We start from the raw sequence: 27,079 nt of genomic DNA on the forward strand, positions 1-27,079 counted from the left end.
GTTCCCTTCCGGATATCTGCACTGGACCCCGGACCGCGACGTACGCGAACACCAAGCACGAACTCGATTGCCTTTTGAAATGCTGGTTTATTCGCACACCACACAAAGCAATACACGAGGTGGCTGGCACACAACTGCACGATCTTACTCTCAGGCGACGAGAGTTAGTTGTGAGCAATTACATGGAGTTTCCCCCGCGCTTATATACTTTACAAGTTGTTCATACCTAACTTATCTAACATAAGCATACTGCCTGACTACTTTATCATCCTATGACTACAACTTAGAGGGTTACATCATCCACTTATCTAACATAGACACACTCTCTGGTCATCTTGTGACCAGCACTAAAAAGTCACTGAGTTACTGCAAAGTCCAAACAAGTCCAAACAAGTTTCTCTGCTGATCCATGCTGACCCTTCATTCCTGATGTTTTACTCCTGTCATTAGCTCAGCCTACACAGCCTTCCTGTACATGGCAAGGCAGGGCATCAAGTCATGACAGAGATTAAACTTGGCTCTGCATGCTGCCCTTTAGCTCATAGCAAGAACTCCATAAGAAACTTCTGGTATCCTGGGAAAACAAGTCATTTCTTTGCCCTCTGCTTTTGTCTGATTTTAATCTCTTTATCCCCCTCAAAGGGATATTGGGAGCATGTGCTCTAAATAAGGAAATTTGGAGTACTGGAAGTGAAGTGTCAAGGAGTAAAACAGTAAAATCATAGAAACTAAAAAGTTGAGGGAGAATTGCCCAGTCCAATCCTTAAAACTCTCCCACTGTTAATGAAATACAAAGGACGACTCAACACTGTAGGTGTGTGGCTCCTACTGGGATTATTCCAGGTATTTACGTCCATAGAATGCTTCATGTTTCCATATTTCCATTTTCCAATAACTGTGAAAAATTCTGGAAGTTTGATCAAACACCCTTTCCATCCATTTACACCATAAACCTTAAGAAACAAAAGACTACTAGGTTAGTCATATGTATCCTGAATACATTCAAATTCTCTAGCCCTCTGAGGGCACCATCTTGTTTGACAACTCCAAGAAGTAATGCAAGTTTCCAACTTAAATAACCAGGACAAATTCAAGACATTTCTTCAGGCTGGCATGGGCTTAAAGATGGCTTCTGCTTCCATCATGGGGAGCTTCCCTCCATCACTACATCATGGATGCTGCCCGATCCAGTTTTGCCTCACCACTCTGTCCTAAATGGAAATGAAAACTCTTCTCTTTCACTCCTCTCAGAGCAGTGCTGAGCTAACTCAATGTTAATGTGGTGCTAGATTGTCCTGAACATTTGAAGGCAACAGAGGGAATTTCTTCCTTAGTCCAGAAACAACTAAAAAGTACCAGTGATGCCTGTTCTAAATTTTTCTCCCCTTCCTATAGTAATTAAACTGCTCTCTTCTTGGCACTTGTCTGAAACTTCATTTCTTAGTCAGCTTGCCACACTGAATAGATGATACATAGAGAGAGAGATAGATATTTCTATTTATATCCTTATTTCTCTGTCTCTGCTATCTGCCTAATTATCTATGTATCTATCAACAGAATGTCTTCTATGCCTTTTTCCTGTATCTTGGAGGAATTCCAATGTGACAACAGTAGGTGCCAGCTCATTTGAAGAGGAAATGCTAGGGTTGTGTTTGACCACAGGAGAGTGTAGAAGAGAGAGGAACAAGGTATTTAACTTTGATTCCACAAGTACTGAGAAATGGTTCAGGAAATCCCCTGGAAACCTTGGCCCCTGCTCATTGGCATTTAGGAACTTGATCTTTTCCCAAACGTTATAAACAAAAGAGCTTAAGTGGAATCATTTGTGGACTGAGAGAAGGAAGAGACATGGGCTATAGAATCTCCTGAGAAAGCTAGTGGTGGCCAACACAGCATCACAAGTGACAGTAGAGCAGCAGGTGAGATATTGTTGAGATTGCTGTTATGGAGTGGAGAGTAATGGGTACTTATGAAGACCCTATGTAAGCGCCCCAAGAGAGACAGAAAAAGGGAAAAACAATGAGAAGACAAAAGTAGGAAACCGATGGAAAAGAGAAGAAGGGCTCTCTCAGTGTCCACCCATGTTAGAACAACCCTAGCAGTCAAGTAAAACCTTCTCTCTCCTCTCTTCCTTTTCTTGAACTCTGAAATAACCAGAAACAGCCTGGGTAGTAGCAAAGGAGAGAACAGGAACAGATTTTGATAGTTGACCAAGCTCTTTCTCTACTGCACATCTCCAAACCTATATCAAGCTTAAGATGCAAGATGATAGGAAAGGAGTTCTGATTTATACCAGAGAACAAGACTGTCTTATTAGTCTGGACCAAACTGGGTGTTTTACATGAAAAGGGAATATTCAGTTATATGTGAGAGTGATGGGTAAAGCTAGTTTATGCTTTTGAGATTCAGAGGTAAGAAAATAATTACAAAACATGTTGGAAGGCAGAAGCTCAGGACAACAGAAAAGGCTAATTTATATTTTCAACATTCTTGAGTACAGATCAAGCAGTTTTTCTGCCTCTACCTCTGTCTAAGTTTCTGTCTCTGTCTCACTCTCTCCTGCTGTTCCCCCTTCCCCCATGTCTTAGCTTCTGCCTTGAAGAAAAGCCTAGGGCTTTTCTTTTTGTAACCTAAATTGCATAGACTTGTTTATTTGTTTAAGTCTGTGTTAAAAAGGACTCATGTTCCCCTCTTACATGAACTGCCACAGTTTTTTCCCCCTCAGGGATTCTTCACTTTTTACCCTTTTGTTTCTCCCTACTACATGGCTACTAATTCCTATCTGTGTGGGCATGTACACGGGATTCCCGGAGACATTTCTTCACGAACCTTAATCTAAATCTTTATAAAACTTTGATATATGTTCTGATTGTGGTGGAGGCCTCAGAGTGAGTCTGCTCTCTGGGGCCTTACAAATGAAGATGAATTGGGTTCTTACCCTGGCCCAGCACTCAACGCATGCTCATAAAGTAATACCCAACCCCTTTTCTCTAACTCACAGCACATAGCAATCTCAGGGTTTGGTAGAAATCATCTAAAATGCAGTCCAGCAGAAACATGCATTGCTGTTCTCTTTGCCTGTGTCCTTGGAAATTGTGCTGAATGTCACAGTTGCTACTTTGAAAAAATTTATGGGCCATCCATCTTTGCAGAGTACTTGGCTGGCTTTTTTCTGCCTTCTAAGCCAGAGAAAGCCTTCTGAGCCTGCTGGGAAAAGTGACCATCCTTTTTATTTATCCCGTTTTTCCTGTAATGGTCAGCTTCCTTCCTGGCCTATTTCTTCTAATTAGTCCTCGGCAGGTCTCTCAGTTAACACAGGCCTCATTCTTCTTCTTAGAGTTTTCTTGTGTTTTAGCCTTTGGAATATTCATGTCCGTGTGTGAAGCAAATATTTGGTTTAAACAAAGGTTGCAAATAGGCAGTCATGAACCAGAGATATCTTTTGTTTCACCCACACAGTAATTAATGGTTTTCAAATTTCCGAATGCCTGAAAATACCATTCACTCTCTAATTTGCCTCTGTTTTCACCATTCCTTGGTTGGTTTCATTTGTTTACATTTACCTGCCTGTCTTCTATAGCATTTGAATTTGTAAATGCTGGAGTAAAGTCTTTATTATAGAGTTTGTCTGTGCTAGACAGAATACTTTTCCCCTAAAGATGTTTGTGTCCTAATTCCCAGGACCTATGAACATTTCACCTTACCTGGTATAAGGCTCTTCACAGACGTGCTTATGTAAAAGACCTTGAGATGGACAGATTGCCCTGGATTATCCAGGGTGGCCCAACACCATCACAAGGAGCCTTATGAGAAGAAAATAAGAGAATCTAAATCAGGAAAAAAAAAAAAAAAAGATTTAACCATAGGACCAGACATTGGAGTGGTGAGTTTTAAAGAAGGAGGAAGGAATGACAATCATGGAATGCAGGTGGCCTGCAGAAAATGGAAGAGACAAGGAAGGAACGCAGGCTAGTCAATAATAATAGTCTTAGTCCCATAAGACTTATTTCAGACTATTGAACTCAGAAACTATAAGTTCATAAACTTGTGTTGTTTTGGTCACTAATTTTGTGGTGGTTTGTTACGATAGCAATTGGGAATATATACACTATCTAAGAGACAGAAAACAGCCACCTCATTTATGCCAGCATCTTTCCCACTTGATCTTGATGGAACTACAGAAACAAAAGAACTGATTCTGTGGAGTGAGACTCAACAGTTAGAAAGTTGCCTCATTCCTAAAAACAAATGACCGTTTTTTTCCCTTCCATCTTGATTAAATAATAACTCAAAAACTGAAATTCAGTAAAGCAATGGATTTCACAGACTTTAGACTTTACACTCTTAGTGTTCTTTCATATAGTTATCAGCCAGAAATGGATGAGCCTTTTGACAATCACTGTTTTCCTGGGTATCCACCTTATCTTACATCAGAGGGATGATTGCTTTGTCTCTTTTTGCCTTGCCGTCTGTCATGTTTTTTCTTGGTCATCTGTCCCTGTGTCAGCCACAAGCATGCCCTGTCACCTTCGTGTGTCTCACTCATTCCTGCTTGTGCCAACTAAACGAACCCAGGTTTTAGTGACCGAGATGAGGGTTCAGAAGAAGCTCCCCATGGCCATTTTTTAAAAGTTGCTTTATACGTTAACAGTGATAGCAATCAGGTTAAATCAAGGAGGTACATAGGCAGGCAGGTTGGATGTTCCCCAACATTACCAAAGAAGCTATCTTTGCATTGACTCTTCTCTCATTTCTTTCAACTGCCAATGGTGAACTGTAATTTGATCTGGAGTGTGGCAGGAAAGCCATGAGACAACAGAGATGAGTAAGTCTGGATTTTCTTCCACATTTGCAGATCAACAACAGTGGGCTTGGATTTCGAGGGAGACAGTGGTAACAGATGCCATCCCTGGAGGATCTCCAAGAGAACCAGGTGTAATGGCTAAAAAAGAGACATGAAATAGAAGTGTAGGATGAAGCACCTGTTGGTGTGACTCCTGTTGTTGTTGGCTGCTCAAGAGTTTAATTTGAAATAGTCAACAGAGGGAGATAAAAACTGGGTCATTTCCCATCGTCAGGTATTTAAAACATGTAGGAGGCAGACTGTGTGAATTCAGATGAACATTTATCATTTGGTTTCATTATGAGAAAAATATGTTGACTTATCTTGAGTTCTTATACAGCACAGATGCAGGCAATCACCTTCTTTCCTCTTTGCTTTCCATCATATAGACCAGGTTTGACCAAACAATGGAATGTCATAGGGCAAGGAGCCCAAATCAGAAGCCTCAGCCAAATCAAATCTGGGATGCTTTACTTTGGGTAGCCTAGTCTTTAAAAATACATGATTGCCATTAGGTAAGGCAAATGCAGTACACAAAATTCCCTCCTTTTTAAGAAAGCTGTTTTGCTATTTATGTTATATCACCTATTATATACAAAACAATGGTTTCCCAGGTATGTTCATGTGACTGTATTACCTTACATGGCAGAAGGGTCTTTGCTGATATAATTAAGGTAAGGAATTTGACATTGAAAAATTATTCCAAATTTTCTGAGTGAGCTCAGTGAAATAAGGATCCTTATAAATGAAACAGGTGAAAGAAGAAAACAAGACACAGTTAAGGACATAACAGAATGAAGAGGCAACCTGTGGATTGGGAAAAAAAATATTTGAAAGTCACATATCTGATAAAGGATTAATATTAATATCTAAACTATATCAAAAACTGATTAAAAAATTCTATAAAAATAATACAAATAATTCAATTAAGAAATGATCAAGATACCTGTATAAACATTTCTGAAAAGGAAATATGAATGGCTAAAAGAGAAATGAAAAAACTCTCAGCATCACAAATCATAAGGAAGATGAAAATTAAAACTAAAATAGACATCACTTCACACCTGCTATGATGACTATTATCAAAAAAGACAAAAGATAAAATGTATCTATGAGGATGTGGAGAATAATGAACCCTGGTACATGGTTGGTGGGAAAGCAAATTAAAATAGCTGTTATGGGGTTCAATGTGGATTTTGCTCAAAAAACTAAATATAAAATTTCTATATAATCCAGCAATCTCACTTCTGGGTATTTACCCCAAATATTTGAAGTCAGTATTTTGAGTAGATATCTGAACACCCATGTTCAATGCAACGTTACTAATAAGAGCCATGATATGGAATCAACTTAAGTGTCCATCAATGGATAAACTGATAAATAAGCAGCCATATATGCCCTATATAGCCTTAAGGAGGGAAAAAATTCTGTCATTTGGTATGTCATGGATAGAAATGGAAAATATTATGCTAAGTGAAATAAATCAAATACAGATGGGTTGGGGATATAGCTCAGAGGTAGCGCACTTGCCTAGCATGTGTGAAACCCTAGGTTCAATCTCTAGTACTGTTAAAAAAATACCACATGTTCTTACTTACATGTGAAATCTAAAACAATTTAAGTCATAGGAGTAGAGAATAGAATGGTGGTTCCTACAGGCTGGGAGGTGGGGGAAATATGAAGGTGTTGGTCAAAGGTACAAAATCTCAAACAGGAGTGATAACATTGATTTTTGTTTTTTAGATCAATTGTACAGTGTGGCTAATATAGAGAATGACTAAGCATTTTACATTTCAGTTTCACTCTGAGTAAATTTCAAATGTTCTCATGAAAAATGTTGAATATTTGAGGTGGTAGATATGTTAATTAGGCTGTTTTAATCTTTCTACATTGTACTAAAAAATAGTAGCATTGTTTTTTACCCCCAAAATATATAAAACAGACAGTTTATGATCATTGTTTTTCAAATATAGATAAAGAGGATGTTTTATTCAGCTTTTTTTTCTTCTTCTTCTTGCTGCTGTAACTAGCAAGAACAATTTTAGAGGAGGAAATGTTTATTTGTTGCTCAGTCCTTAGGCGGCCAGCTTCATTGCTCTGGGCCCCGGGTGAGGCAGAACATCAAGGTAGAAGTGTGTGGAAGAGGGAAACAGCTGACATGTCACCACAGATGAAATATATGTTCCAAAGGCATGTACTCAACGGCCCACCTGCTCCAGCCACACTCTACCTGCCTTCAGTTATCACCTACCTAATCCTTTTCCATGGATTAATGCTAATGGATTAGGCTAAGGCTCTCATAAAAACTCATTTCACCTCTATGCTGTCTTGCATTGTCTCACACATGAGCTTTTGAGAGACACCTCACATCTAAACCATAATGGAGGACTTGGAACTTTAAGCCTATCATGATTAGAGGAGTGGGAGTTGCATGACTATAGTTATTCAACTCCCTTAACTGTATACATAAAATCAATGTTATAAAATCTTGGCAAAACTGATTTTTATAAAGAGAAAAAAAGAGGAGGGCAGGGAATCAGAGTCAGAGGGAGATAGAGTCATACTATGCTGCTGGCTTTGAAGATGGAGGAAGGGGCCACAAGTCAAGGTACACAGACAACTGGAACAGTCTGGAAAACATTCTCACCTGTAGCCTCCAAAAGGAAATCAAACCTGCTTGTGTTTGATTTTAGCCCTGTGAGAACTTTAAGATATATGAGCACTGTTTCAAGCACTAAATTTGTGGTATTTGTTATAGCACTAAAAAGCAATGCACTAACTGTTCAGTTTTTGAGTTTGATAAAATAGAAAATTATATAAAATCCATACAGTAACAATAGGGAACATTGATTTCTACATATTAATCCATTTACTCCCCAAAGCAATTCTATAAAGTTTGTATTTCTTAAGTGGCAATTAATGACCAGAAAGAATCACTAAATTTCTCAAAGTCAGATGTCAATGGTAGTTGGGCTGTAAAACTCATGTCCAGGTATGCAGTCTCTATTTTAGTGAGTATGAGAAGACCTGGGCAGGTTCAAGTCATCTGACACCATCTTGATGAATTATTCAGTCTTTCTGAACCCCAGACTTCCCATGTATAGGCTAAGGGAGTTAGAATAAACTAAGGTTTTTAGAGAGAATTATCACTATCAAATGAAAACTTGTATGGGACTTTATTATTAAAGCAAAGGAATGAACCAGAATAAGGGATGCAGGATCTGACTTCCCCAGGTTGAATCCCTGGACTATCACATCAGAGTCCTTGACCTTAGAAGAAGCACAGATCTTTGTGTTTCTGAGGTCTTTTTCTAGTATAAGCAGTATCAGATTTTACATGTGACATCTTAGAAGTGGTAAGATTTAGGAAGCCAAATAAATAAACGGAGTAGCCATTTAAATAATATGGATGCTCTACCCTGGCAAGACAAAGGGTATGGGTCACTTTGCTTTTATTTCATTTCATATCTAAATTTTTAGACTTGTTCATGTGCTTTTGGAAGCCTTGCATGTGGGAGCATCTAGTCCCAGACATTTTGTATTGTTGTCTTCCAGGGTTGACTTGGATCCTACAGAGGCGAATCTCCAGAGTAAAGGCAGAAAAAGGAACATCCAAAATTGGAAGCTAATGCATTTTAAACCCTGGGTTGGCTCCTACCTTCCCAGGAGAATGCAGATTTGCTTAATGTCATTTTCTTTACTCAAGTCTTTCTTTCTTCTTACTATTCATGACATCTAGCCAACTGTTCTGTCTGATAAATGACCTAAAGTAAGTCATCTGTGCTAACACACATTTGCTTTAACCATTGACGGACCCACACATGATGAAACTGAAGGAGACTTGGGAAGTGATCAAGGCCAGACCCACTTTTGCTTTGCCTACATCTGTTCTTCCCATTTTGTCCCAGCTACTTTTTACAGGAAATGTCATAAAACTGCCCTTAAGGCATTTAACAAAAAGGCAGGTTGCAAACACCAAGTTTCCAAGGCAACTTAGGCTACTGGTAAAAGGGGTGGTAGTTTTAGAAAGTCGCTAAAGTAAAAATAATTCCTTATTTTATTTAAATTATCCTCATGCATATATTTATTTTCCCAGTCATCTACGAATTCAGTGGATTAACAAAAAGAGGTCAGGATTCTATGAAAAGAACTACCTAATGTGCATAGGCACGGAGATATGAACTAGTGAGTGAAGACATTTTCTGAGAATTGGAAAATAAAGTGTTTATGAAGTATGGGAGAAGTCTTAAGCCTATAAGAAGGCAAGAAGCCAGATTCAAGAGTCTTGTAAGCCATGCAAGAAAGTTTAGATCAGAATCTAAACTTGGATGGAAGCCATTAAAGAATTTTGAGTGATAAGATTTGTGACTTAGAAAGATAAATCCTATAATAGTACAAGCTACCGAGTGGGAAAAGTGGCATGGCTAGAAGAAGTAAAATAATTATAAAGAGGCTGTAACTTATTCAGATGAGATATGATAGAGCCTGAATTGGGGCAGTGCAATTGGTAATGGACAGGCAGGAAGTATTCTCAACATTTTTAAGTCACAGAAGAACTTGAACATGAACAAAATATGAAAAGCAAGGGGTTAAAAAGACTCCAGATACTTCTTGGCTTTTGGTCTGACATACTGGATGCCCCATCAAAGAAGCAGAGAATCTGAATGGAAGAGTGGTTTCATTGAGGACAGGTTCCATTTCAAATGTGTTGATTTTGAAGCATTTGCCAGATATCTAACAAAAGAATCTCATTCTATTCTTAGATCATACAACTCAAAAATGAAATTTGTCAAAAACTTCAGGTTTTAATTTTATCAGCTTAGAGTAGGTTAACCCATGAGCATGGATGTGATGTTCCAGTTTCCAGAAGATCTTAAAAAATAAGGATAAAATATGTATTATTATCTTTTATGAATATGGGACCCAGAACAAGTATTTTTTCATTGGGGTGATGAAATGGGATGGTTGTAGTAAAAAGGGTCAAGGATTTAAAAAAAAGTAATTTTGTCAGTAGCATAGTTGATAAACATTGTGGTCTTCCAAAACACACACACACACACACACACACACACACAAACAAAACAAAACAAAACACAAAAAACTTGTTTTCTTAACAGACAAAAACTTATAAAGAGGTGCCTCAGGATTAGTCAGTAACTTCTCTAGGGAGTCCAGTAAGAATTGTACTCGGTACCTAAGAGATGCTCAAACAGGATTGTATTAGTGCTTTTATCGAGGAAAAGTATAACATCTAACAACTGTAAGTAATTCTGCATGAGAGAGGTCTCAGAGGTGCTACTCCAAAAACTACCTTGCACCTGTTTAATTAATATAAGGGAACAACATAATTGGGAATTTTCACTTCACAGAATCTGCTCAATTCTTCATTTCCCCTGTATCAAAAAAAAGTGTCATTATAAATCAGTCTGAAAGTTGATGTTTTCATTATTGCATTTTATATTTGCAACAAAAAAACTGTCACTGAAGGATGTGGTTAGGTTAAAAAACATGGACTATTTTAGCTGAAATGTAAGATCTTATACCTAGGAGTTCAAAAACATTGGCAGATGACATGATTTTCTTTTAATTTGGTCATGACTCATGTGAATTGCTATAGGATTTCACTGGCTAGATGTGCCTAGTTAGTCGGGCTGGAGCAACTGTGCAAACTCTAGTCTCTAATGCTGATGCCTGGAGACTAGCATCACTACCATTATTCCAGTGTAGGTTGATAAATGTTTCTTTTTTTAAGATTACCTCATTACTGAGTCTCTCTCTTATAAGAATTTGGGATAATAAAAAAGAATAAAGAATAAAATAAAAATCACCTATGCTTTATTGAAATAATTACTGTTTAGGGAACAAATAAAAAAATCTTTCTTGGCTTGGAGTATTGTTTTTCTCCCTTCTTATATAGCTAAATACTAGTGATCTTTTGTGTTTTAGCTTAAATGCTTCTCTCTTTCTCTTTTTACCAACTTTGGCTTCTCATTCTAGAATTAGTGTGTTCTCAGATAACTTGCACACTCTGCAGTAGGGTTGGGAAAAATGTGGAAGTGTTGCCCCCAACCACACCATGCTATGTTCCAAGTATCTTGTGAATAATGGGTACAGATGAGAAGCATGTGGTTGGATGCATTTCTCTGTAGCTCAGTGGTGAGATCAGGCCTGGAGATAGGTCATGAACTTGGATGAACTCTCCAAATGTGGGGATGCAGATAGAGGGGAGCACCAAGACTGAGCAAAAGGCAGATTTGAACAAAGGCCAAGCCTGTACAGAAAATTGCCAAGGGTAGCTGGTGGTGTCATGAAATCCAAGCAGGAGGATGTCCAAGTCTTGCCAAGATTGTAGAGAAGTTGAGAGATAGTTACAAAAGATTAAGATTTCTGGAACTCTCGTCTGCCTCCTTTGCTAATTCTAACTCACCCATTTTTTTTCAGGTGAGTGCCATTCCTTTCAGTAAATTTCTTTTTGCCACTCCTTGATTATCTAAGTTACTCCTAAGTACTCTACTTTTTCTAAAACAGTTCATGTTATTTTGATATCCTGTATGCTTCTGAAGAAGTAGGGCCACATCTTTTTGGTTTACGATTGTAGGACTTTGTATGCAAATGGCACATAGTAGGTACTAAGAAATGTTTGCTGACAATGAACAAACTAGACCCCTATTTAAATTCCCCTTTTTTTTACATTTTTTTTTGTTCCAGAGTCAAGAGAGTATATAAAATGGCCCTCTCTACTACAGTTAACTTATATTGTTTAAAAGAATCAATGCCCAGCACTCCCCTTGCCTGGGATGATTGACATCTCCCATGTTTCCTCACTTCCTTTCTCTTTACCTTTTTCTGACAAGATTTGTGCTTGCCTCAAAGAAATCCCTGATGTTTAGCTGATAGTGTAACATCTGGGCCTTGCCTATATTCTGCTTTCTTCTTATTTTCATGTTTCTTCTCTCTACATGGCTCAATGTGTAGAATGCGAGGAACCCTAAAATAAGAAGTGAAAAGCACCATTTTAAATTTCAGCTCTACCAATGACCAGCTGTATCATGTGAGTCAGGACTCTAGGCCTGCTAGTTTCCTCATCTATGGAAATCTGTAAAAACGTCTTCACAGTCTATTAAAATGTCTGTGTCTTTTTATTTTTCTCATTCATGCCTTAGCATCTGTTGAGTCTTCTCTACTCTACCCTGCCCACAAAGGACATTCAGCTGAAAATGCTTCAGCTAAAATATTCGAGAACTAGAACTACAGTTTGTTTGACTTTATAAACTTGTAAAACTGGAAATTATCTTTGAGGTTGGTGAGTCCAAATCCTTATGCAAGGTACACACTTTTTTATAGCATGTTTAACACTCAGCTTGTGAAGAATGAGCCTGAACTCTCCCAATGACAGAAAACTCATTATTTTATTTTTATTCTGTTTATCTTTAAGAAAAATTTCCAAATGTTTAATAATCATGTTTTATTAAACATGTATTAAAAATTCAAATACATTTATAATTAATGTATTTTACTAGCTCTTCTATTTTTGAGGACTGTAACAACCACTAATGTCTCTACTATAGTCTATAGGTGATGGGAGTTCCTATTTTTTAATAGTTTACATATTCACTTTCATTAATGTATTTAAACTTCTTTTCCCAAATAATATTTTATATTAAGTAGGATAATGACTTTAAAATAAACTTGCCACCTTCATAAAATTTATATTTTAATAAGTGTTAAGAAATTAGTTCCCCAAATAACTGCCTCTTAAATGGTTTGGGTGCTTTTTTGGGATACCTAATCTGAAATGGGAGTTTGATAAAATATGAAATATCCAAAATACATTTGCTGCACCACTGGGGTTCTTTCAACAAGTTTTTTTCTTTCAGCATAAACTCTTTTCTTTCTAATAAAGAGCCTGTATTCATATTCATTGGTTGGCGATTCATGCCAATGATCTATATGCTAAATATAAACTTTAATGGTTTGCAGTGATGAAATTGTTTTCAGGTTTCGCAATCAGAGAAAAGATGTTTCATGAGAATTATCTAGTCAATCAATGATAGATTGAAGCATTTCAGACCTTGGAAGAGATTTTGTTGTTTATCTTTTTTCTTTTTACAGTTGACAAAAGTTGAGGCCAGCTCTCCTAAATTTAATGCTTTTTCCCCTCCTTGACTATTTATATGAAATAGAAGACTCACACATAAAAATAAGGCTTTGTGTAAGGGCTTTTTTTAATCAGGGGTCAGTAAACTATGACTCACAGGCCAGATTTGAGCTGCTTCTGTTTTTGCAAGTACTTGGACTGCAACACAGCCACGCTGAATCTTTTGCATGTTATGTGTGGCTGTTTGCCCCTTGCTGCAGAGTTGCCTAGTTGCAGAAGAGACCCAATGACCTCTTAAGCTTAAAGCATTTACTCCCTAGTTCTTTATGGAAGTCTGCCAAACTCTGCTCAACAGTTCATGAAGACTTCACATGCATTACTTTATTTCTACCTTCACAACAAACTGATAGTTTGTAAAAATTTCAATTCTTGCAACTCAGTAGTTCTGAGGGAGGAAAGGGGACAATGACGGAACTGTTCAGGGTATAGTACATAAGATCAACTCTGTTCTGTTGTTTGAGACTTTTGATGTGGCCCAAGGAGTCAGGTGGCTCTCTACAGAGTGTGTACAAGTAACCTTGGTCTGAATTCTTTTTCTTTTCTTTTTTCCCCTTTTCTTCTCCCCCCCTTTTCTTCCTTCCTTCCCTTTCTCTCTATTCTCTGTTTTTCTTCTGCTTTCTTATTTTACACATAAAAGTAGGTTCACAGAGCGTTTCAAAGGTAGTGCACAGAGGACCTAGTCTCTTTCAATGTAAAGATCTTACATAATCACAGAAATCTGTAAAACCAGGAATTGGACATGGGTAGGATTTGTCATTCTGTTCCATGAATGGACTCATTTCTCCACCACAATCAAGACACAGAATTCACCACAATCATTGGTGATCCTTGTGCTTCCCTGTTTACAGCTATGCCTCCCCTCCCCCAAGCATCCCTCTCCTCTGGACACCACGCTGCTCCATCTCTATAATTTTGCTATTTTAAGCATGTTACATGAAGGAAAACATTAATATTTTGCTCTCACTGTACATAACACCCATGAGACAAGTTGTGCAGATATAAATAGTTTATTCCTTCCCATTATTAAATCATAATGTTATGGTATTGGGATACTACCACAGTTTAACTGTGGTATTCAACTATTAATTGATATTTTGGGTGTTACCACTTTTTTGGTTTTTGTTTGTTTTGTGTTACAAAAAAAAAAAAAAACCCTGAAACAATCATATGCAGAGTTTTGTGTGGAAATTTTTATTTCTTTGGAATAATTTTCAGGAGTATAATTGTTGTTTTGTGTGGTAAGCTGTGTGTGTGTGTGTGTGTGTGTGTGTGTGTGAAAACTGGCAATAGATTTTATCGAGTGGCTTTCCCATTTCATATTTCTTTCAGCCATGTGAGACAGTTCCAGTATTTTCACATCCTCATTTGAATTTGGTGTTATTTTAAAAATATTACCTGTCAAATAGGTATGTAGCCATATCTCTTTGTGATATTAATTTCCATTCCCCAACAGTTGATGACATTGAACAATTTTTTCATGTGCTTATTAACCATTCATGTATTTGTTTTGTGCCTTTAGCCCATTTTAAATTGTTTTTTTACTGTTAAATTTTAAGAGTTCTTTATATACAATAGGTATGATTCCTTTATTAGATATATGGTTTACAACTATTTTCTTCCACTCCATAGTTCTCTTTTCACCCTTTTAGTTGCTTCTTTTTGCAGGAAAGAAAAAGTTTTCAGCTTTAATAAAGTCCAAATTATTGGATTTTTAAATACAAATTGTACTTTTGGTGTCATGCCTAAGACTTTGTCATTAACCTTTATGTCCTCAAAATTTTCTCCTGTTTCCTTTTATAGTTGTATTTAACTTTTAAATATCTGATGCTTTTTCAGTTCTTTTTTTTTTGTGATAGGGTTGATAGGTTTTTTTGTGTGTTTATAGGTTGAGCTTCAGTTTTTTTGCTTACAGATATCTGGGTGCTATTGGACCAACTGTTAAAAAGATTATCCTTCCTACTTTTAATTGCTTTTGCACTCCTGTCAAAAGTCAGTAGACTATACACGTGTGGTGCTATTTCTTGGCATTCTGTTGTCTTCAGTTGGTTTATATGTCTATTCTCCACCAAAACAACACTATATTGAAGACTGTATATAATGAGTTTTGAAATGGGGTAGATTTCATTCCTTTTAAATCTTCTCAAAGTTTTTTTAAATTATTCAAATTGATTTTCCTTACCATACAAATTTAGAATAGTTTATTTATATTTAAAAAATAATCATCCTGGGATTTTGAAATGAATCGTATTAAACCTGTAGATAAATTTTGGAGAAAATTGACTTGTTTAATACGTTAAGGTTTTCAATTCATAAATATCATACATCTTTGTTTAGATTTTCTTTGATTTCTTTCAACATAATTATGTAGTTTTCAGGACGCATGTCCTGCACATATTTTGTTACATTTACAATGAATTATTTCATTTTTTGAGTGATTGTTAATGATTTATTTTTCATTGCTAGTAGACAGAAATATGATATAACTAATTTTTGTATCTTGCAACATTGACAAACTTACTCATGACCTCTAGCAAGGGCATTTTAAAATTTTTTAAATTCTTGGTGACGTTTTACATAATAACTAGGCCACCTATGAGTAGAATGGTTTTATTTCTTCCTTTCTATAGTGTATCTTTTATTTCTTTTCCTTTTCTATTTATAAATTTAATTTCCTTAATAGTTTAAGGCCACTTAAATGATCTATGATCTTTTTTTTTTTTTTTGTGTGTGTGTGTGTGTGTGTGTGAGAGAGAGAGAGAGAGAGAGAGAAAGAAGAACGAGGAGAGAGAGGTGCCTATTCCTGCTTCACTTTTCTCACTTAGTAAGAATTGCTTTGGCTATTTGGGTCTCTTATTTTGTCAAATGAATTTTATATCTGCCTTTTCTAGTTCTGTGAAGAATGTCATTGGAATTTTGATGGGAATTGCATTGACTCCTTATAGTGCTTTTGGTAGTTTGGCCATTTTGACAGTATTAATTCTGCCTATCCAAGAACATTGGCGGTTTTTCCATCTTCAAAGGTCTTCCTCAATTTCTTTCTTTAGTGATCTATATTTTTTTTGTAGAGGTCCTTCACCTCGTTTATTAGATTGACTCCCTTAACTATTAGTGTTCTGTTCATTCTCCATTTCTTCATAATTCAGTGTTGGTAGAATTTTTGTGTCTAAGAATTTATTCATTTTTTTTCTTTAGTTATTCAATTTACTGACATGTACTTGTGCTTGGTAGTCTCTCATGAGCCTATGCATTTTTTTTGTTGTCATTCTATTGTCCCACCCTTCATTTCTGATTTATCTATTTGAGTCTTTTCTGTTTTTCTTAGTCTACCTAAATTTTATCAATTTTATTTATCTTTTGAAAACAGTGTCTTAGTTTCATTTTTATTGTTTTCCTAGAGTCTATTTCATTTCTGATTTTATTGTTTCATTCTTTCTATTATATTAAACTTAGTTTTTTCCTTTATTCCCTAGTTCCTTGAGATACTATATTAAGTTGCTTTTTAACTTATGATCTTTCTTATTTCCTCATGTAGCCTTTTATTGCCATAAACTTCCCTCTTAATACTGCTTTTAATGAATCCTATAAGTTTTGTTTCCATTTTCATTTGCCTCCAAAAAAATTAAATTTACTTTAAAATTCCCTCTTTAGCTCATTTTGGTTTTTTTTCCTTATATCCTGCATTTTCTATTTCACCCTTACTATTGATTCCTAGTTTTATGTCATCGTTGTCAAAGAAGATGCTTGACATAATTTCAATATTTTAAAATTTGTCAAGGCTTTGTTTTGTGTACCAATATATAATCTGTCCTAGAGAATGTTTCATTTGCACTTAAAAGATTATGTATACTACTATTGTTAGATGGAATGTTCTGTATATGTCTATTAAGTCCAATTTGTCTTAAGTGCAATTCAAGACCAATGTTTCCTTATTGACTTTTTCTCTGCATGATCTACTACTGAAAGAGAAATATTGCGTTCCCCTATCATTATTGTGTTGTTGCTTTCTTCTTTCAGATTTGGTAATGTTTGCTTTATACAGTAGGAGCACTGATGTCAGATGCATATATACTTATTATTATTGTCGTAATTAATTGACCCCTTTATCATTTTATGATGATCCTTGCCTCTTGCTGAAATTTTCTACTTATAATATATTTTGTGTAAATATAGCTATCCTGGCTACCTTTGGGTTCCATTTTCCTGGAATATCTTTTCTCCATTTCTTACCTTTCATTCTATGTGTTTCCCAATGGGTGAAGTGCGTTTCTTATAGGCAGCATATAATTAGGTCTTGTTTTTTTATGCATTTAACCACTCTTTGTCTTTTGATTGAAGAATTTAATCCATTTACGTTTAATGTTATTATGCGAACATAAGGACATATTACTGTCATTCTGTTCATTTTTCCTTGCTATTTCCTTTATTTCTACTGTCTTCCTTTGTGTTTTTATGATTTTCTATAGTGCTGTCCTTTATTTCCTTCTCTTTATTTTTTGATCATCTACTCTGGATTGCTTTATAATTACCACAATATTTACATTATACACCTTGCAGTATTATAATCTAATTGAAAATTATAACAACTTAACTTACATCACATATTTGCTCCTTCCATCATATTTTATGTTTTTTCTCATTTATATGTTGCATAGCCATTAACAAATTATTGTATCTATATGTATGTTTAATATTTTTGTCTTTTAACCCTTGTACTAGAGCTATAAGTTATTTGCACATTATCATTATAGTATTAGAGTATTCTGAATTTGATACATTCTTAACTTCTTTGACACACTTTAAACTTTCATATGGCCTTTCATTTCAGCTTAAAGGGTTCCGTCTAGAATTTGTTTGTAAGGCAAGTCAAGTGGTATGAAACTTTATTATTGTCTGGAAAAGTCTTTATTTCTCTATTTCTGAAGGAAAATTTTGTTGGGTAAAGTAGTCTCTGTTGCAGGTTATTTTTCTTTCAGTACTTTGAATATATTGTCCTGCTCTCTCCTGATTTTGTTCTCAATGTATATAGAAGAAATAATTTTCAGACTATTTTTACAGCTGTAAAGAGTAAAATGATGTAGAGTGGGGGGGAATGATTTCTATATTTCAAACTGACAAAATGTTGACAATAGTAGACTCCAGTAAGTTATGTATATATGAATTAATACCTAGACCAACTACTAAAAAAGCTATACACAGAGACACATTTAAAACCACTTCAAATAAATGAAATGTGTATCTAATCAAAATCAAACCACAAGAAATAAGGAAAAGAGAAACTATAATACAGAGATAACAAAAAATAAATTGGCAGCCCTAAAATATCAATTATTTCAGGAAAATCAAGTGATCTAAATGCACAAATTAAAAAAAAAAACAGATGGGGATGATGACATCAGTAAGATGATAGAATAGAAGTCTTGTACTGTAATCTGTACATACAGCCTCTGATTTTGACCACCACCCATATAGGAGAGTGTTTTTATGGGGGTCAAAACTATGAGAACAAACACACAGAAATAGTAAAGAAGTGCTTTGCTTTACCCCTGACACTCTGCTTTTCTGGCAATAGAGCTTAATGCCAGGAGAGACCCCTTTGGTTGGTACTTGTTTCTCCAGGAGCAGAGAACACAGTGAGTGAGTATACAGCTACCCCGGTTATGTGGGACTCTGCCCAAGAGGTTCACCTTTTCTCACTCTGCCTAGAACACTGAGGTGATTTGTAGGGGTAAATTCTGGGAAAGGTTGGGAAGGGAAGCTGTGAATCACCCCAGGACTCTGTCAGGAAGCTCACCCAGTGCTGCTTAGGATGCTTTGCTTATGGATGTTCCTTTCAACTGATCCTTTGCCACCCGAATGCTCTGCCAGCCTTATCTCATTCCCTCCAGCCTGATAGGGAAGTGTGACCCCACAGTGGCCAGTTACAAGCATCATCCTGACAGCTGGCTCAGCTTTGTGCGATTGGTACAAGGCACACAAACTTGAGCATTTCAGGGTTCTATGATAAGGAAAACACATGGGAAGCTCTCAGCAACTGACCAGGCTTTGTAGAATTCAGAGGATAAGTAACCTTCAAAATCCCCCTACTCCATTCCCCCAACTCCCACCAATAAGAACAAGAGATAGGGACATCCACAGACAAGGTCTGAGAGCACTCAGAATACCTACCCAAGCTGATTAATGAAGGCATCTCTCCCAAAGCCAGTCGGTCACAACTGCAGGAGGTGAGTCCATCTTAAAGTGCAAATAGTAATGCGCAAGTGCAACCTCAAAGGAACACCAAGAACCAAGGAATCCTGACACCTAGGAAACTCAGAACTTTGTTCTTCCACAGGTGCCCATCTCATTTCCCTTCTTCACTTCACTTTTCATAGTCTTCTTATGTTCATATACATTAGGTCAACCATTTTTAGCTGCAGTTAGTTGGAGGAATAGAAAAGTACATCCTTACTGTTTCATTTTGCTTTGATTTGTTGCGTTTGCCCCCTTGTGTCCTTCTGTAGGGCTCTAGCCAGGATGGTGTTCCCTTGCAGTGCTTTGCAATCTCCCTGATATAAATCAGTAGACTTGAGTCACACAAAGTTCTCTATTTAAGAAAAGTTCTGATAAATGAATTTAATCTAAAATATTAATGACTAAATCTGAATTAACATGCTGTGCATCCTAGACCTATTCTCATTTTAATAGATAATATTTAATATTTCTAAAGTCAAGTAAGGTAGTTTCAAGTGCTTGAAATGGTGGCCCCATGGTAGGCCCATCTTGCTAGTTTTTATAATCAGAAATATATTCTTTTGGTAACTTAAGTCATTTTCCATTTTGTCCATTCATATAGATAACATTGCTTTGTAATATGACCCAAATCCTTAGTTTCAAGATTAAACTTGTATCCTTTGTCTATGTCTGAAAACTGATAGCTTTACTACTAGCACTATAACATCATTTTTCAAACATAGTTGCTTTGTTGGCCAAATATTCTAACTAATATTGCTGTAGAACAGTTATAAATCAGCAGTTTTAATGAATATTTTTGACTCATGGGAAATGACATTACTCCATTTCACTGCCTATTAAATAGACATATTAGCTGAACATTAGCAACTTTTCTTTCTTACTTGCTTTCTCAGGGAAAATTAGGCCCAGAAAAATAATGGAAATAAAATGCCTATGGCAAATCTTGTCCCAGTTTAATTTTCCACAATGATAACTAGGAACCCATAAATGTGGCATAATTTGAAGACTTCCTAGGGAGTAGCCCTCATCTGGAGTGCATAGAGGTGGGTTCCTTGGAGATAAAAGATTTGAAAAATATTATCCTTTGGTAGTACTAGTGCTTCTCTCTTTGATCTTCCTTTCTTTTTTCTTCAAAGAGATGGGCCAGATATAGGCTCTAATGCAGTGGAGCTGGGGAAACTGATTTGGGGGTTGATAAGGGGCTAGACATAGAAAGGCTGGAGGATAAACAACCAAATGGTTCTGTGAAGCACTGAAACCTTGAAAGAGATAAGCAGGTGTCTCATTACATGGGCCAAGAACTTTCAGGGCCAGTTTGATATTGGAATAGGATAAGGAGAAAGAAACGAGAGGAAAGTTCAAGAAAATTCACAAAATGGAGCTGAGAGGATGTCTTAGTCCATTTTATGTTGCTACAATGGACCATCATATACTGGGTAATATAAAAAGGAAAGAAGTTTGCTTACCCCACAATTCTGTAGGACCTAGAGCATAGTACCAGCATGCGACTCTGGTGAGAGCCACATGACCAGTAGCATCACATGGTGAGAGAGGCTATTGGGGAGGGGCCAGATTTTTCTTTCATAACAACCCATTCTCTCAGGAATTAATCCAGTCCTTCAGGTCCCTTAAGAAAAGCAGTAATCCCTCTCAAGATCCCCAACACCCATCAAAGAAACCACCTTCTAACAGTTCCCTGTTGGAAACCAAGCCTCAGCTGGAGTTCAGCTGGTCCTCTCCAGTGTTTTAGCCATAGCAAAGGATGAATTTTATTTTTCATTGGCTGTTTGTGGTTAAGCCTAATCCAAATGTTCAGGACAAAATTCTGTTTGAACTTAAATGTGTCCCTGGAGAAATATTCAGGCTTCTCCAAATGTAATTTTGTGATTGTGTGTATGTGTGTGTGTCTGTTAGTGTATGTGTGTGTATATCTGTGTGCACATATAAATGTTTGTGAACATCCACATGCACGGGTATATGTCAAGGAAAAGTGCAGTAGTAGTGATAGAGATAAGAGACTGATTTTAAAAACCAGAGAAACTTTATTTTAGCCTGTATTTAAAGCAGGATTTTTAAAAATTAGAGATTTTTTAGTGCTTGCTAATTAGGTGTATTTAGATGAAAGGGTCATAATCAAGGGTTGTTTTAAGTGTAAGGTAATATAATGATTAAATAAACAGATATTTTAAGTGGATCACAATCTACTAGTACATCATGATTATATGCATAAAATATGTAAAAATAGAGTAGGCAATCTTCAAAATTACCACTTCTACTATAAGATAAAACCAGAAAAGAAATAAACCAGAAAATAATGATTTAAAATTTTTCTAAATATTATAAATGATTGCTTAGATTGAAATCATTCCAATACCAGTTTGCATAGCAATAGTTCAAAAATTAAGCAATTTGTAGTATGCAGCAAATTTTCAGTGAAATTCTGGTCTTTTGACTGACTGAAGCATTAAAAATTTGAATTTATGATTTAAAGGTGCAAAAATTGAGTGGTTGCCAATATAAGAATTATCTGTCCTACATCTGGACCATCAGGCTGTTAGTTTGACACTTGAATTGAATGGTATTGTATTTTTCCCCAGTTATTTCTTTTTTAAAAAATATTTTTTTAATATTTATTTTTTAGTTGTAGTTGGACACAGTACCTTTATTTTATTTATTTTATGTCATGCTAAAGATCGAACCCAGGGCCTCGCACATGCTAAGCGCAAGCTCTACTGCTGAGCCACAAACCCAGCCCCTGACACCAGTTATTTCATTGCTAAATTTTTTAAATTACAAAATAAATGTTCCTCCTAAATGGCTCCACATCTGTAAATCTGAACACTGGAGAGGACCATGGATCAGAAATCACAAATTCAGATTCACATTCTGGCTCTTTCATTTGCTAGCTTTGCTCCTTTGCAACCCTTAACTACTTTTCTTTGTTTCTTATTGTAGGAAATTGGAGCAAAATATTATATTTAGCCCATGGAGCTGTTACAGGGATTCAAGAAAGAATGTGAAAGCAGCTTGGAAATCAGCAAATGTTAAACACACAAAAAGCATCATTGGTCATTGTGCTAACCAGCTTTTCATTGCTGTGATCAAAATAACTGACAAGAACAATTCAGAGGGGGAAAGATTTATTTTGGCTTGTGGTTTCAGAGAATTCAGTCCAGGGTCAGATGGTTTCAAGGAAGAAACATCAGGGTGAAAGAGTGTGGTAGAGGAAAGCTACTCAACTCTTGACATTCAGGAAGCAGAGAGCATGTGAGACAAGAAGTGTCAAGGGAAAGATACTTCCCAAGGCCACACCTTCTGTGACCTGCTTCCTCCAGCCACACCCCACCTGTCTAAGGTTACCACCCAGTAGTCCTTCAAACGGTTGATCCACCAAATGGATTAATACACTGATGAGGTTACAGTCCTCAAAATCCAATCATTGCCTCAAAGCCCCATCTCTGAATCCTGCTGCATTGGGGAACGTGCTTTCAACACAAGTTCTTATTTGTAAAATAAATTTACAAATTCTTTCACATTTTAATGTGGTTTACTTTTAGTAAACCTATGATCACAAGATTATGCTCTAATGACCCACATAATATGTAAGCAATTATGCGATCCTGCCATGATTCAATAATAAGCTCTCCAAATATGTAATTTGCATAATTTGGCCTTTTTTTCCCTCATTAACGTTACTTTTTGTCAGTTTCTATGCATACAGCAATACATTCAGTCTCCATTATACAAGTACAGCAATGGATCTACCATCAAATCTACTATTTAAGTAATTTATTTGACATTTTTAAGGAACCAAACTCTATTCTGTTAGACTTCAGAGTCTATTGAATCCTAAATCCAATTAATTGGGAAAGTACATGAAAGGACACAAGCCTTTAAAATAATTTCAAACTTTCTCTTTCAGTCTGAAAATCAATTCATTCATCTAGATACAGAATTAAGATAGGGATGTGTCATTCTACCTTATTTGTTATTCCTTAAAACTTCTTGGTACTGAGAAACCATGGTTTAAAGAGAATATTTAAAATATGGAGTTCACATATTTTTATTTTACCAGTAATCACTCAACTAAAATCTAAAAGCAGCTAAATTCTGCTTCTCTTTATGACTTGGAGAAATGACCAGTTAACTCTCATGTCTAGGGAACAGTGTGACTGCATCTGTGGCTCAGGTATCTTGTTCTTGCACAGATTTAACCCAGGTCCTCTTCCCAGGACTGGGAGAAGGAAAGAGAATTGGTCTAACATGAAGATAAAGGAGACAGCCAGCCCATCATGCGGGACACCTTCATATAAATGATTGTCTTGTGTGGAATTAATGACGGTATCCATTTGTGGATGCAATATTTTATATATGTTAATCTCTTTAAATCCTATGAAGAAACTGAGAGCCAGAAGAATTAGAAAACCTTGACTGACCAAGGAAGTGCATATCTGTGTCTCAAACTCAGGGTTTATCCAAATCAACTCATCTGCCATCACAGATTCCTCTAACACACTATACAACCTAAGGCAATGCAGTGTTGTTGTTAGTTATTTAATTCTCTTGCAATATTTAGGTTTTTTTTTCCATTTTATTTATAGTCTCCTAAACCTGGCTGTATGAACCATAATTGATATTTCCTTATTTTTTCCGCAAAGCACATAGCATGCTACCTTATAAGAAAATGTTAGAAAAAAAATTGTTGAGTCACAGTTAATACATTAGTTTATTGGCATCCATGGCTGTTTAGCAGAGAGCAAAATATATGCATTTTGAGAAGTAAGAGAGATATGAACCTGAGCAGGGTTCATGGAGAGAAACAATATGCAATTTGGGCAATACTGAACTTCAGTTCATAAAGGAACCTGAGAATTGGGTTCCTGGGGAAACACTAAAGAAGAAAGACCAGAAAAATTGGCTAGAATACCTGAGGTGGAAGTTATATATTTATTTACCATGTGGCCAATGGACCTTATCCTTAGAAAGGAACTTTAGGGGGATGAAAGAACAAAGTCCCTTGAGGAGTTCCATGTCTATGCCCATTTCACCACTTCTTACATGTAAGCACTCTCTACTGCCAAAACTTTGGGTTAGGTAACGTCATTCCAATTATCAGAGAAGATACCGTCCTTCTTGTTCCATCTAAATTGGAAATAACTACCATTTTTAATGTGTATCTCATTGTTAAAGCAATATGCTCTCAGAAATTTACCAATAAAAAGCAAAATTGACAAATCAAAGAAGAAAGTAATAACCTCTGAAAAGAATTTCAATAAATCACCCCCATTCCATTTATATTATATGGCACTTCACATTTTATACATGAAAATCAATATTCAAGGAAAGAATTTACTACTCTTATCCACCTCCACTTTAACTTCTCAGCATTACTTCTAATATGTCCAGAACATGCCATTGTGCCAACAATCCCAATTGCTGGGCATTCAGGATAATAGTAGTGAACATCACCAAGCAAACATCTTTTCAATTTGTATGATTATTTTCAATGAATAAACTTATAAAATTGGAATTTCTGGATCAGAACACACACACATTTTTAAAGTTTTTCAAACATATTTTCTAATTTCCTTGAGTAGTCTATTATCCTAAGTGCCCTTGTACTCTCTCCAACATGGAATAGTATCAAACTTTTTAATCTTTGCAAGTATGAGAGTCAAAAAAATTGTCCAATTTTGTATTTATTAATTACTACCAAAGTTGATTGTTTTGAAAAATGGGCCCGGGATGTACTTTATATTTTTATTTCTTATTTTGTGAATGTTTTAATGATGTTTATGTTTTAGTATTTTTTTCCTTATTTATAAATATATGCATATATATAATTTATTATTATATATTAATATATATTATTTAAATATATTTTGTAATATACAGCTACATAATATTTTGGGACATAATTTTGTTTTTCTTATTGCATTTTCTTCTTATCTTTCTCCCACTCTGTCCTCCTCTCATTTAAGCATTGTTTCAGGGCACATAAAAAGTGTAGAAAAAAGAAGTAGCCACCATGATATTCTGATTCCCTTTTCATTGTCTTCCACCTCAAATCCTTAGACTCATTGAAGAGGACAAGATTTGAGGAAACTTTCTGAGAGCCCAGGAAAAGTGGGAGGAGAGTTTTCCTATACCAAAAAGAGATGCTTCTGTCTGGAAGAAATTAATAATATATGATTTGACCATCAAACATTTATGTCCATATTTATAAGTAATTATATATATTTTTTGTAGCTAAGTTTATGGAAGACAGTTCTTTTATCAGATTCCCCAACATAAATACATCTCAGAGAGCTATTGTATTATTTTCTTTTTTTTAATATTTATTTTTTAGTTTTCGGTTGACACAACATCTTTATTTTATTTTTATGTGGTGCTGAGGATCGAACCCAGCGCCCCGCGCATGCCAGGCGAGCACGCTACCGCTTGAGCCACATCCCCAGCCCCTATTGTATTATTTTCAACCAGTGCAGTTACTTATTCAGTTTGACCAACACAAAGATAAGGCATGTGGGTCCTAGAAGACTGGGTAGACTGAGTGGTACAGTGCAGGGGCACTGACAGCCTATCAGGAAGGTTATATGGGATCTGTTCCTATCTCCAGCACTTTGTGACCTTGGTAAATCATCAAACTTCTTGAATTTCTCCTCATTATGTAAGAGATACAACCACTAAGATCAACAGGAGAAAAAAATCAATTCTGATTCCTGAGAATTTGTCAAGCCATTTATCAAACATTGATAAATTGAGTTCTTACTGTGTACAATATACTGTCTTATAGCTTCTTATACTGCAGAAGCTATAAGAAGAGGAAAAATAATATCCCTGCCTTCAGAGAAGATAGACATATAAGCAAGGAATACTATAAACCCCATATTTTATATAATGTTCACTATAATTTGAATGTTTGTCCCTTCCAAAACTGATGTTGAAATTGAATTGCCATTTGTAACAGTATTAAGAGAGAGAACATTAAGAAGGGCTCAGCCAATGGAATTGGTTCCAACATAAGATGGTTCAGCTCTCACCATCTTGCCTTCTGCCATGTGATGATACAGCCATAAAAACCTTCATCAGATGCAGACAACTTGACATGGGACTTCCCAGCCTCCAGACTGTGAACCAAATAAATTTATGTTTGTTAAAGTATACCTAGTCCAAGATATTTTGTTATACAAATTGTATTAAGACTACATTTTATATTTGATACTAAATGTCCAATATAATTTCACTGCAATATTTTCTACTCTAATTATTATGTGAATAACACATAGGAAAATAAGAAAAATAATAATTGGACATAAATGATGTGGTTTTATTTTTCTAGAACACAAATGATTTAGTGCTATTAGAGTTTTTGCAATATATTTATTTTTCCAGTGCTTGGTGATTTAACATGCAGACCAAGTTTATGCTCAGGGGCCTAGTGAAACAAAGTATCTGCTTACCATTTAATATTAGTCATTTCAAATGAAAGGAAAAAAGTAATTATGAAGGATAAAATGTTAGAGTTTTGTTGAACATCATTCCATTTAATCATATGATTTAAAATCTTCTTAGTTTGATCTTGGAGGGGGTGGTTGGTGGTGATTGAACCCAGGGGTCCTTTACAACTGAGCCACATACCCAGTGGTTTTTATTTTATTTTGAGACAGGGTCCCACTAAATTGTTAAGTCTGGCCTCAAACTTGAACTTGTGATTCTCTTGCCTCAGCTACTAGAGTCTCTGGGATTACAGGTGTGTGTCATGAATACTGGCTTAAAATGTTCTTAGTTTGAATGAACCATGGTGAGGCATCAAAGACCTTCATACAGCTGTGTTGACTGCCGCA

The sequence above is a fragment of the Marmota flaviventris genome, chromosome 4 (genome assembly GCF_047511675.1).
Source record: "Marmota flaviventris isolate mMarFla1 chromosome 4, mMarFla1.hap1, whole genome shotgun sequence".
NCBI lineage: Eukaryota > Metazoa > Chordata > Mammalia > Rodentia > Sciuridae > Marmota > Marmota flaviventris.